Genomic DNA, 11,645 nt, shown 5'->3' with positions numbered 1-11,645 from the left:
ATTACTCGCCCGTGGAAGATACTGCAGTGTAATATTTTTATCGGGATATTACACTAGTGTAATACCGCTAGACGTATGACGTTATAATGGTTTACAGTTATGACGTCGCAATGCTAATACCTCTGTCACAATGGTATTAGACCTTGCTTGACTACCGGAAAGCTGAGAGTCATCACACTTTAGGCAGTTTCTATCAGTTTATGGGGCGGTGGGGTAGCTTGATGGTTAAAGTGTTCGCTCGTCACGCTGAAGACTCGGGTTCGATTCCTCACATGGGCACAATATGTGAAGCCCATTTCTGGTATCCCCGCCGTGATATTGCTTGAATATTGCTAAAAGCGGCGTAAAATCATACTCATTCACTCGCTCTATCAATTAATGTTGAGAGTAATAGACAGAATACTAAACTCGCTTCCGTGAAATACCATTTTCATTAAACTCGTGAAAGATTTCGTATCAAACTCGCTTTCGATTTACTCGTTTAAGAAAAATGGTATTACACTGAAGGTCGGTTAGTATCCTCTATACATTCCCATTATTGTAATTTTTAGCAGAAAGATCAACGACGATCACTTCCTAATAATGCCATGGTCAGGAGGTTTGGGGAAACATATTTTCCATATTTTGTCTTTAATCTTGCTACCTTGATTGTCAAGGCTCATTTTCAGAACGGGCTGATAATGTACTAATACGTGTGGTAGGTTTATACATTCAACAGTCTGGACGTGACTGTCATACACTAAACGTGGATGTCATGGTCATTGAGAATTTACGTGGTTAGATATATATTGATATTGTATATAATTAAGAAAATAGTTACCTGCATATGTGGTGGCCACAAGGCACAGAAGGGCAGACAGGACCTCGACGTGCATGACAGTTGACTTCAACTCAGCAGCACACAACGCCGTGTGTGCAGGGGGACTGACAACTCAGCTTAAAAGCTGTCTTGCTGCAGGGTGGGTAGGTCCGGAACAAATGCAGCTGTTGAAGAAACGTGCACGAAGCTCGCGTGATATTTGAAATATCCATTGTAGGAAGGTGACAGCAATCGCAACGTAATCTAAGTGGAGAAGAGATTTCGTGATGTGTAGCGTATGGAGTTCTCACTCTGAGTGCACGAACACCGTGATACCGTGATGAAAGTGCTGAACTGGTAGATTCTTATCACGTCGCTCGTGTTTGTCAAAATCAATGTTGATGGTCTCAGTAAAACCGACATGTCTGTGTCTCCATAGTAAATCAAGTTTTGTAACAGTCTTCATCACCACTTCTCTGCTGCCACTTTTACCTCACTTACTCAGAACAACTGGTCATCTTAGGGATGTGTCATTTTCTTAATTGGTGTGTCAAGACAAACAAATAAGAACAACTGGAGTTTGATATAAGCATTACATGTAGTATTACCTGCACATAAGTTCTCATTCATTTTCTTATCATAATCGTTATTCTTGATCCCATTATTTTCACATCAATGATACCCCCATGTATTGCTTTAAGCCGACAACAAGAAAATGTAAAGACTGACAGAAGCTCAACGACACAACGCCATCGGCCGTTTAAAAAGACGAACTGCACAGCATGATGTGGCAAGGCACTGCAGCGTGTCCAGACAGACCATCTCTAACCTATGGACCCGACACAAAAATACTTGGGGTGTTGATGACAGACCCAGGTCAGGTCGACTAGAGTTACCACCGCCGCCCAGCATCGCCACATCCAGTTGAAATAGTTTCGTTCAAACACCACGCCCTCGTCATCCACAATAATCCAAATCCCTAGACTGCGCCGAATCTCCGACCAGACAGTGCGCAGTTGGCTGTGGAAAGCCAGACTTTTTACCAGAAGACCAGTTCAACGTCAGGTCGTCTCCAACAGCAACGTCAACGGTTGATCTTTGGAGCATGACAATGCTTGGCCTCACGTTGCACATGTTTGACAGGTCTTCCTCCAGCAATGTTCAGTTGTTACTTTGGCCTTCTCGATCACCGGATTTGTCACCCATTGAACATCTATGGGATACTCTTGATCGACGCTTGCGCCAGCGTAATCCGCCACCTCAGACACTACAAGAATTGCACACAGCACGTCAGCAAGAGTATCAAAACATTCCTCAAGACGACATTTGGCATCTCCTTTCTTCTGTGGGTCACCGCTGCCAAGCTGTTATCTATGATCATGGTGGTCACACCAGATACTGACATTTTACTCTGACCAAGTGGCTTTAATATCCCTCTGTGGTTTTACCAAACACTTTCTGGTTAATCATGTTTTGGAAATTTGTAAAGTGATAATTCTACTGTAACTGAGCAATGATGTCATGTTTGAATCTGTTATATGCACTTATTAAGTAAACCCCAAAACACCATGTCAAGTTTCTTTCTTTGAAGAGTATATTTCCTATCATGATTTGTAAAATATCGGTGAATTTAGACATGCATTTCAGTTCTTTTGTGCATTTCGGTGTCAAAATTGTACAAAAGTTATGTACATTTTGGCATTGATAATATATGGCGAATTAGATGCTTGATTGGCCTTTTAGAAGATGATATTTGATGAACATAGAGATTTTTCTGGGTTACATCTAGACTAAAAAGAAGATGTAACCCAGAAAAAATCTCTATGTTCATTGATAATATAGTTTTGGAATATACAATAATCTGGTTGAGAGAAGATCTTCACGTCAAAAGAAGTAATTAAAGTCATCTCCCATTACATTTTGGTTGCATAGTTTACATGAATGATCTCCCCTCGCAATGACCTGCGACCAGATAAGTTATGATTTGAAGTGCGGAATCTTAGAATAGGGATAGAGACAGATGTAGGTAATAGTAAGTATTGTTCAAATTGTATTGATTTTTTTAAAATGTTAATGTTGCCCTCGGAGATAGATTCAATGTTTTCTCTCCATTTTTGGTAGAACTGTAACAGTTGTGAATGCATATATCCCGATCTAGGGACTAGCCAGAGAGTAGAACAAGGGGAGAGATCAGCAAATATTTCACTTAATCCGATATTGTTTAGCATGGTTTGAATAAAGCGTATCCAGGGATACCCATTTGGACACGGTTGATGTTTGGTCAAAATACAGTTATAAACGATTTGACAGTTTTAAGTTTTGGGTACAGGTGTAAGTAAGTTTATGCCAAAATGATAACATGCACTGGAATATATATATATATGAAGTGGGGTTCTACCCAGTTCACCATACACCATAAAATTTGGTGTAGATTTACGGAGTCCAGAAATTTTAAATGTAGAGTTTCAATCAGGTTTCAGTTTTCTTATTTCCAGATTTCTGAACCGCGCGTTAAAATTGGTAGAATCGTCGTATCAAACGCAGATAAGAGACACTCAAGTGGTAAATGTATATCGCATGATCTCCTAAGTAAGCTGTACATAGCCTGTGTTGCGTTTTCAACAATGGATTTAATATATGTAACCTTCATTCTATTTCGATGAGGTTTTATGCCTAGATAAATATATGTAAAAACTATTTCAACATTACCATGTCTTTGGTTAAAGAACAGTTTAGTTTTATTCGCTTAGACTTTAGTCTTAGTAATACTGTCTTGTAATGTCCATAGTCAACCGTAGTTTTCAAATGCGTCAAGTGATTTCTGTAAATCACGTGGGTGTCTTGGCGGACAAAACTGTATTATTAGCATAAATGAGTAAAAGTAATTTCATCCACACCAGTACTTCTTGATCACGTGTGGAATCAACACTGATGTCTTTCCACCCATTTTCTTATAGATACCTTTCGAGGTCATTACGGTAAATTGAAAACAGAAGAGATGAATAATTTTCCCCCTGTCGGACACCAGCATTGCATCAGAAGTAATCGGATTTTTCGTTGCTAATTTCAACGACTGATTTTATATTGCTGCACATAATTTTAACAAATTCATAAGGAAGTTGATTTTAGAGTATTATAACAAGGACATCAAATCAGCTAAAGTGCCTTAAAGTAGAACAGGCATCCCTTTGTCCACTGTTTATCGTGTTTTGAAAAATATCGCAAATGGATATGGCATTGAGCACCAGGGATGCACAGGTAGGCCCAGAAAATTGACTGTCGGTGACAGGAGGCGGCTTGGTATTCTTGTCTCTAAAAACAAACGAAGGAGTTAAGAAAACTTAAGGCTGGATATGATTGATAGAGGAACTGTGGCTGTCTGTAAGGGGACAATTAGAACTGAGCTGCATGCAATGGGTTGGCAGAAAAGTCGAGGAAATCCATTACCGATCATGAAACCTGAACAAAAGGAGCGAAGGTTGAACTTGTGCTTACAGCATGGAAATTTTAACTGGGACAGTGTGATTTTCTCAGATGTAAGTTCTGTGTGGCTGTTTCCTAATACATTGAAATTCTGGACCAAACAAACTGAAAAACCTATGTATCAGCGCCCAAAGTACAGTCCGAAATTTAACGTGTGAGGTGGCATATCTGTGTTAGGGGCAACGCCCCTCTGTGTATTTAAAGGGAATATGAACAGTGAGCGGTACACAGGTATTCTCGAGGGACATTTACTTCCATCTGCTCACGTGTTTTATGGAAATGTTTGGATTTTCCAGCAGGACAACGATCCAAAACATCGTTCAAAGCATTCACAGGCCAGGTTTCGGACCCAAAATATGACATTATTAGATTGGCCATTCTATAGCCCTGACCTAAATCCAATAGAAAATGTTTGGGGACTTATGAAGGAAAGTGTCAGTAAGAAAAATCTGACAAATATTGCTGAAATGAAAGAAGTGGTGGTTTGATATTGGGACAGCATGGACCACGACTTTCTAATTTGTGTGATTAGTAGTATGCTGAGCCGCATTGAAGCCTGCATTGCTGCCCATGGTGACTTGACAAAATACTAACTGTTCACCTGTCTTTGAATCTGGAGTTATGTTCTGCTAATATTCACATTTAATACGTAAATTCTCAATAATTTATGGTTCTACTGTATGAGTTTGGATCAAGCCTATCGCCTTTGTTCTTATAGATAGGTTTCACACTTCCGATCAGCCAAGTATCTGGGATATTATCTGGGATATTATCAGATGAGAATATAAGGTTAAAGAACTCTGTATAATGAGGTAAATGACTTGCACTGTCAATGGTATAATCATTTACAGCATAATCAATTCCAGCCGCTTTGTTTTGCTTTAATTGTCTTAACTGTACACATTCGTTACATGACAAATAATCACCACATGACATTCACACACCACTTACATTCTCTCAACATCACATTCACATCCCTCTTACATTCTCGCCAAATGGTATAATCATTTACAGCACAATCAATTCAAGTCGCTTTGTTTTGCTTTAATTGTCTTAACTGTACACATTCGTTACATGACAAATAATCACCACATGACATTCACACACCTCTTACATTCTCTCAACACCACATTCACACACCTCTAACATTCTCTCAACACCAAAGTCACACACCTCTTACATTCTCTCAACACCACATTCACACACCTCTCACATTTTCTCAACACCACATTCACACACCTCTTACATTCTCTCAACATCACATTCACACACCTCTTATATTCTCTCAACACCACATTCACACCACTCTTACATTCTCTCATCACCACATTCGCATCCCTCTTACATTCCCTCAACACCACATTCACATCCCTCTTACATTCTCTAAACACCACATTCACATCCCTCTTACATTCTCGTCACACATTCACATCCCTCTTACATTCGTTCAACACCAGTCACATCCCTCTTACATTCTCGCCACACATTCACATACCTCTTACATTCTCGCGACACATTCACATCCCCCTTACATTCTCTCAACACAACAGTCACATCCCTCTTACATTCTCACCACACATTCACATCCCTCTTACATTCTCTCAACACCACAGTCACGTCCCTCTTACATTCTCGCAACACTTTCACATCCCTCTTACATTCGCTCAACACCACAGTTACAATCCTCTTACATTCTCGCCACACATTCACATCCCTCTTACATTCTCGCCACACATTCACATCCCTCTTACATTTTCGCCACATATTCACATCCCTCTTACATTCTCGCCACTCATTCACATCCCTCTTACATTCTCTTAACACCACAGTCACATCCCTCTTACATTTTCGCAACTCATTCACATCCCTCTTACATTCTCTAAACACCACATTCACACACCTCTCACATATTTTCAACACAACATTCACATCCCTCTTACATTCTCTCAACACCACATTCACACACCTCTTATATTCTATCAACACCACATTCACATCCCTCTTACATTCTCTCATCACCACAGTCACATCCCTATTCAACTCTCTCAACACCACATTCACATCCCTCTTACATTCTCTCAACACCACATTTATATCCCTCTTACATTCTCGCAACACATTCACATCCCTCTTACATTCTCTCAACATCACATTCACATCCTCTTACATTCTCACCACATGACATTCACACACCCCTTACGTTCTCGCCACACATTCACATCCCTCTTACATTCTCACCACATGACATTCACACACCCCTTACGTTCTCGCCACACATGCACATCCCTCTTACATTCTCTCAACACCACAGTCACATCCCTCTTACATTCTCACCACACGACATTCACACACCCCTTACGTTCTCGTCACACATTCACATCCTTCCTTACATTCTCTCAACACCACAGTCACATCCCTCTTAACATCCTCACCACATGACATTCACACACCCCTTATGGTCTCGCCACACGTTCACATCCCGCCTTACATGCACCTCACATTCACATCCCTCCTCATATTCTCGCCACAACACATGCACAGCTCGCCTTGCATTCTCACAACATGACATTCACATTCCTCTTACATTCTCGCCACACATTCACATCCCTCTTACATTCTCTCAACACCACAGTCACATCCCTCTTACATTGTCGCCACTCATTCACATCCCTCTTACATTCGCTCAACACCACAGTCACATCCCTCTTACATTCTCGCCACACATTCACACACCTCTTACATTCTCGCCACACATTCACATCCTTCTTACATTCTCGCCACATATTCACATCCCTCTTACATTCTCTCAATACCACAGTCACATCCCTCTTACATTCTCGCCGCTCATTCACATCCCTCCTTACATTCTCTCAACGCCACAGTCACATCCCTCTTACATTCTCACCACATGACATTCACACACCTCTTACGTTCTCGCCACACATTCACATCCCTCTTACATTCTCACCACATGACATTCACACACCCCTTACGTTCTCGCCGCTCATTCACATCCCTCTTACATTCTCTCAATACCACAGTCACATCCCTCTTACATTCTCACCACATGACATTCACACACCCCTTACGTTCTCCCCACACATTCACATCCCGCCTTACATGCACCTCACATTCACATCCCTCCTCATATCCTCGCCACAACACATGCACAGCTCGCCTTGCATTCTCACAACATGACATTCACATTCCTCTTGCATTCCCTCAATACCACACTCACATCCCTCCTTACGGTCCAACAACATGACATTTACATTCCTCATACATTTTCTTAACACCACAGCCACATCCCTCCTTACATTCTCACAACATGACATTCACATCACTTCTTACTTTCTCGACACACCACATTCACATCCCTCCTTACATTCTCTCAACACCACAGTCACATCCTTCTTACATTCTCGCCGCTCATTCACATCCCTCTTACATTCTCTCAACACCACAGTCACATCCCTCTTACATTTTCGCCACACATTCACACCCCTCTTACATTTTCACCACACATTCACATCCCTCTGACATTCTCTCAACACCACAGTCACATCCCTCTTACATTCTCGCCGCCTGCACTATTCACATCCCTTTACATTCTCTCTCACCACAGTCACATCCCTCTTAACATACTCACCACATGACATTCACACACCCTTTACGGTCTCGCCACACATTCACATCCCGCCTTACATGCACCTCACATTCACATCCCTCCTCATATTCTCGCCACAACACATGCACAGCTCGCCTTGCATTCTCACAACATGACATTCACATTCCTCTTACATTCTCTCAACACCAAAGTCACATCCCTCTTACATTGTCGCCACTCATTCACATCCCTCTTACATTCGCTCAACACCACAGTCACATCCCTCTTACATTCTCGCCACACATTCACACACCTCTTACATTCTCGCCACACATTCACATCCTTCTTACATTCTCGCCACACATTCACATCCCTCTTACATTCTCTCAATACCACAGTCACATCCCTCTTACATTCTCGCCGCTCATTCACATCCCTCCTTACATTCTCTCAACGCCACAGTCACATCCCTCTTACATTCTCACCACATGACATTCACACACCCCTTACCGTCTCGCCACTCGTTCACATCCCGCCTTACATGCACCTCACATTCTCATCCCTCCTCATATTCTCACCTCAACACATGCACAGCTCGCCTTGCATTCTCACAACATGACATTCACATTCCTCTTACATTCTCTCAATACCACACTCACATCCCTCCTTACGGTCCCACAACATGACATTTACATTCCTCTTACATTTTCTTAACACCACAGCCACATCCCTCCTTACATTCTCACAACATGACATTCACATCACTTCTTACTTTCTCGACACACCACATTCACATCCCTCCTTACATTCTCGCCGCTCATTCACATCCCTCTTACATTCTCTCAACACCACAGTCACATCCCTCTTACATTTTCGCCACACATTCACACACCTCTTACATTCTCGCCACACATTCACATCCTTCTTACATTCTCGCCACACATTCACATCCCTCTGACATTCTCTCAACACCAAAGTCACATCCCTCTTACATTCTCGCCGCTCATTCACATCCCCCTTACATTCTCTCAACGCCACAGTCACATCCCTCTAACATTCTCACCACATGACATTCACACACCTCTTACATTCTCGCCACACATTCACATCCCTCTTACATTCTCACCACATGACATTCACACACCCCTTACGGTCTCGCCACACATTCACATCCCTCCTTACATTCTCTCAGCACCACAGTCACATCCCTCTGACATTCTCACCACATGACATTCACACACCCCTTACCGTCTCGCCACACATTCACATCCCTCTTACATTCTCACCACATGACATTCACACACCCCTTACGTTCTCGCCAGACATTCACATCTCTCTTACATTCTCTCAATACCACAGTCACATCCCTCTTACATTCTCACCACATGACATTCACACACCCCTTACGTTCTCGCCACACATTCACATCCCTCCTTACATTCTCTCAACACCACAGTCATATCCCTCTTACATTCTCGCCACACATTCACACACCTCTTACATTCTCGCCACACATTCACATCCTTCTTACATTCTCGCCACACATTCACATCCCTCTTACATTCTCTCAATACCACAGTCACATCCCTCTTACATTCTCACCACATGACATTCACACACCCCTAACGTTCTCGCCACACATTCACATCCCTCCTTACATTCTCTCAACACCACAGTCATATCCCTCTTACATTCTCACCACATGACATTCACACACCCCTTACCGTCTCGCCACACGTTCACATCCCGCCTTACATGCACGTCACATTCACATCCCTCCTCATATTCTCGCCACAACACATGCACAGCTCCCCTTGCATTCTCACAACATGACATTCACATTCCTCTTACATTCTCACAACACCACATTCACATCCCTCCTAACATTCTCACAGCACCACATTCACATCCCTCCTTACATTCTCACAACACCACATCCACATCACTCCTTACTTTCTCGACACACCACATTCACATCACTCCTTACTTTCTCGACACACCACATTCACATCACTCCTTACATTCTCACAACACCACATTCACATCATTCCTTACTTTCTCACCACATGACATTCACATCACTCCTCACATTTTCTCCACACGATAGGCACAACACCCTGTACATTCACGTCACTCCCTTTACACATGATAACCACATCACTAAATATACTCATGACACATGACACCCGCACCACTATGTACACTCACTTCACATTAACTCATAAAATAGCAGTTGTACAATTTCAGTTTCAGAAATCCCACAGATGGTCCTGGTTATATTTCGTGAGCGGATAACGTGTGGAGTTCGGTTGTGCATCACTGTCTGCTACAAAATCAGTGTCAAAATGTGTTGTTGGATCGTTGAATAATGATAATCTATTGATATGCGTTTGACACGGACACAGTATCGAGTGAAACCGAAACAACAGCCTTTAACAGCACCACTGACTTAGGAGCGAATGTGTTGGTTGAAACATCCAAACAAACACGTTAAAGTACACATCACGTATGTATGCCATGATACAATTCCTCACTCACAAATATTATTTTGTTTTAACTTTGAGCACTGAATACACGAACACACATCAATAAAAGGCAACGATCACGGATCGTTCTCACCAATACACAGTGCCATTCAGAAGCGGTTAAATGAACATGTTATATTGTCTTAGTAAAATACAGATTATGTGCTAAAATCTGTCTTCACTGAGAAAGTGTAACCTCAAATATGACGTGTGAATATGCTTTGTCGTTTTACATGAAATGTTTGGCTGCGAACGTTTTCTTTTTTCCAGTTAATGAGTTATATTAATTTGCTAAAGGTCTCAAAAGTCCTCATGGTCATCTCTTTGCAGTTAATGCTAAAGAATTGGGTTAGAACAATATTACACTTTCTCCCTTTAATGTTTCCGTACCATATATATCATATATTATCTCTTCCATACCAGCAAAACAACCATTTTTCAAAGCCCTCTTTCCTGTGTACGTGTATGATCTGTTTGTTATCACAATCCCCTCTAATGAGTCCACTCTTTCTAATTCTTGGAGCCATTAGAACTTAAATGTTAGTATGAAGGTTGGTTGTTTGTATGCAACAGGACACAAACTGCTATGTGTCAGTGCTATCGATTGTGTATCAGTGACGAGTGTTTAGCGAAACACGGATTCAGTACCTAAAATCATAGATATTCCGGAAAATAGTGACCCTTTTTCAAATATGCGTCCATAAATCGTAGATACACATGGAAGAGAATCGACTTTATAACACCAACTAGGGCAGTGTTATTATTTGTGTAATTATGTTCCAAGTGTAATGAATTGTATATGTGGATAGTCGTTGAGGGACATGGTTTGCTATATTTCGACTTGTGCTATATTTAATCAGTTATGGAAGTTAGCACAGGGAACTACGCCCCTACAAGGTGTTTTAGCATATTCTAACCCAGGCAGTTGGAGAATCTCCTGCAGACATGTTCTTGGGTTTGTAAGAGGAGCTCCACCTTGCTCTGAACCGCATGTTACATCTTGCAACCTACATGAAGAATAGCAGCGTGCACATCATTTTTACCCGGATACGTGGAACAAGATTTCTGAGTTAATACCAAGGTCTCACGATGTCTGCCGTAGCGTCTGATCCGTGAAGATCCGGGATAAAATAGGTCTTCAGCAACCCATGCTTGCCACAAAAGGCGACTATGCTTGTCGTAAGAGGCGACTAGCGGGATCGGGTGGTCAGGCTCGCTGACCTGGTTGACA

At 41.9% G+C, this 11,645-nt stretch overlaps 1 long non-coding RNA gene across 1 annotated transcript in view; it reads right to left on the bottom strand.

The window, feature by feature from the left end:
• Positions 1-954: 954 nt before the first annotated feature.
• Positions 955-11,645, bottom strand: part of LOC124257853 — a 106,333-nt gene continuing 95,642 nt past the window's right edge. The window contains exon 3 of the long non-coding RNA XR_006893390.1: positions 955-1,007. This is a non-coding gene — a long non-coding RNA (uncharacterized LOC124257853). The remainder of the gene's footprint in view (positions 1,008-11,645) is intronic.

This window comes from Haliotis rubra, unplaced genomic scaffold, assembly GCF_003918875.1.
Source record: "Haliotis rubra isolate DU_JTF1 unplaced genomic scaffold, ASM391887v1 Scf677, whole genome shotgun sequence".
Lineage (NCBI taxonomy): Eukaryota > Metazoa > Mollusca > Gastropoda > Lepetellida > Haliotidae > Haliotis > Haliotis rubra.
The sequence above is the reverse complement of the archived record's forward strand: the minus strand, read 5'-3'. Positions and strand labels throughout refer to the sequence as shown.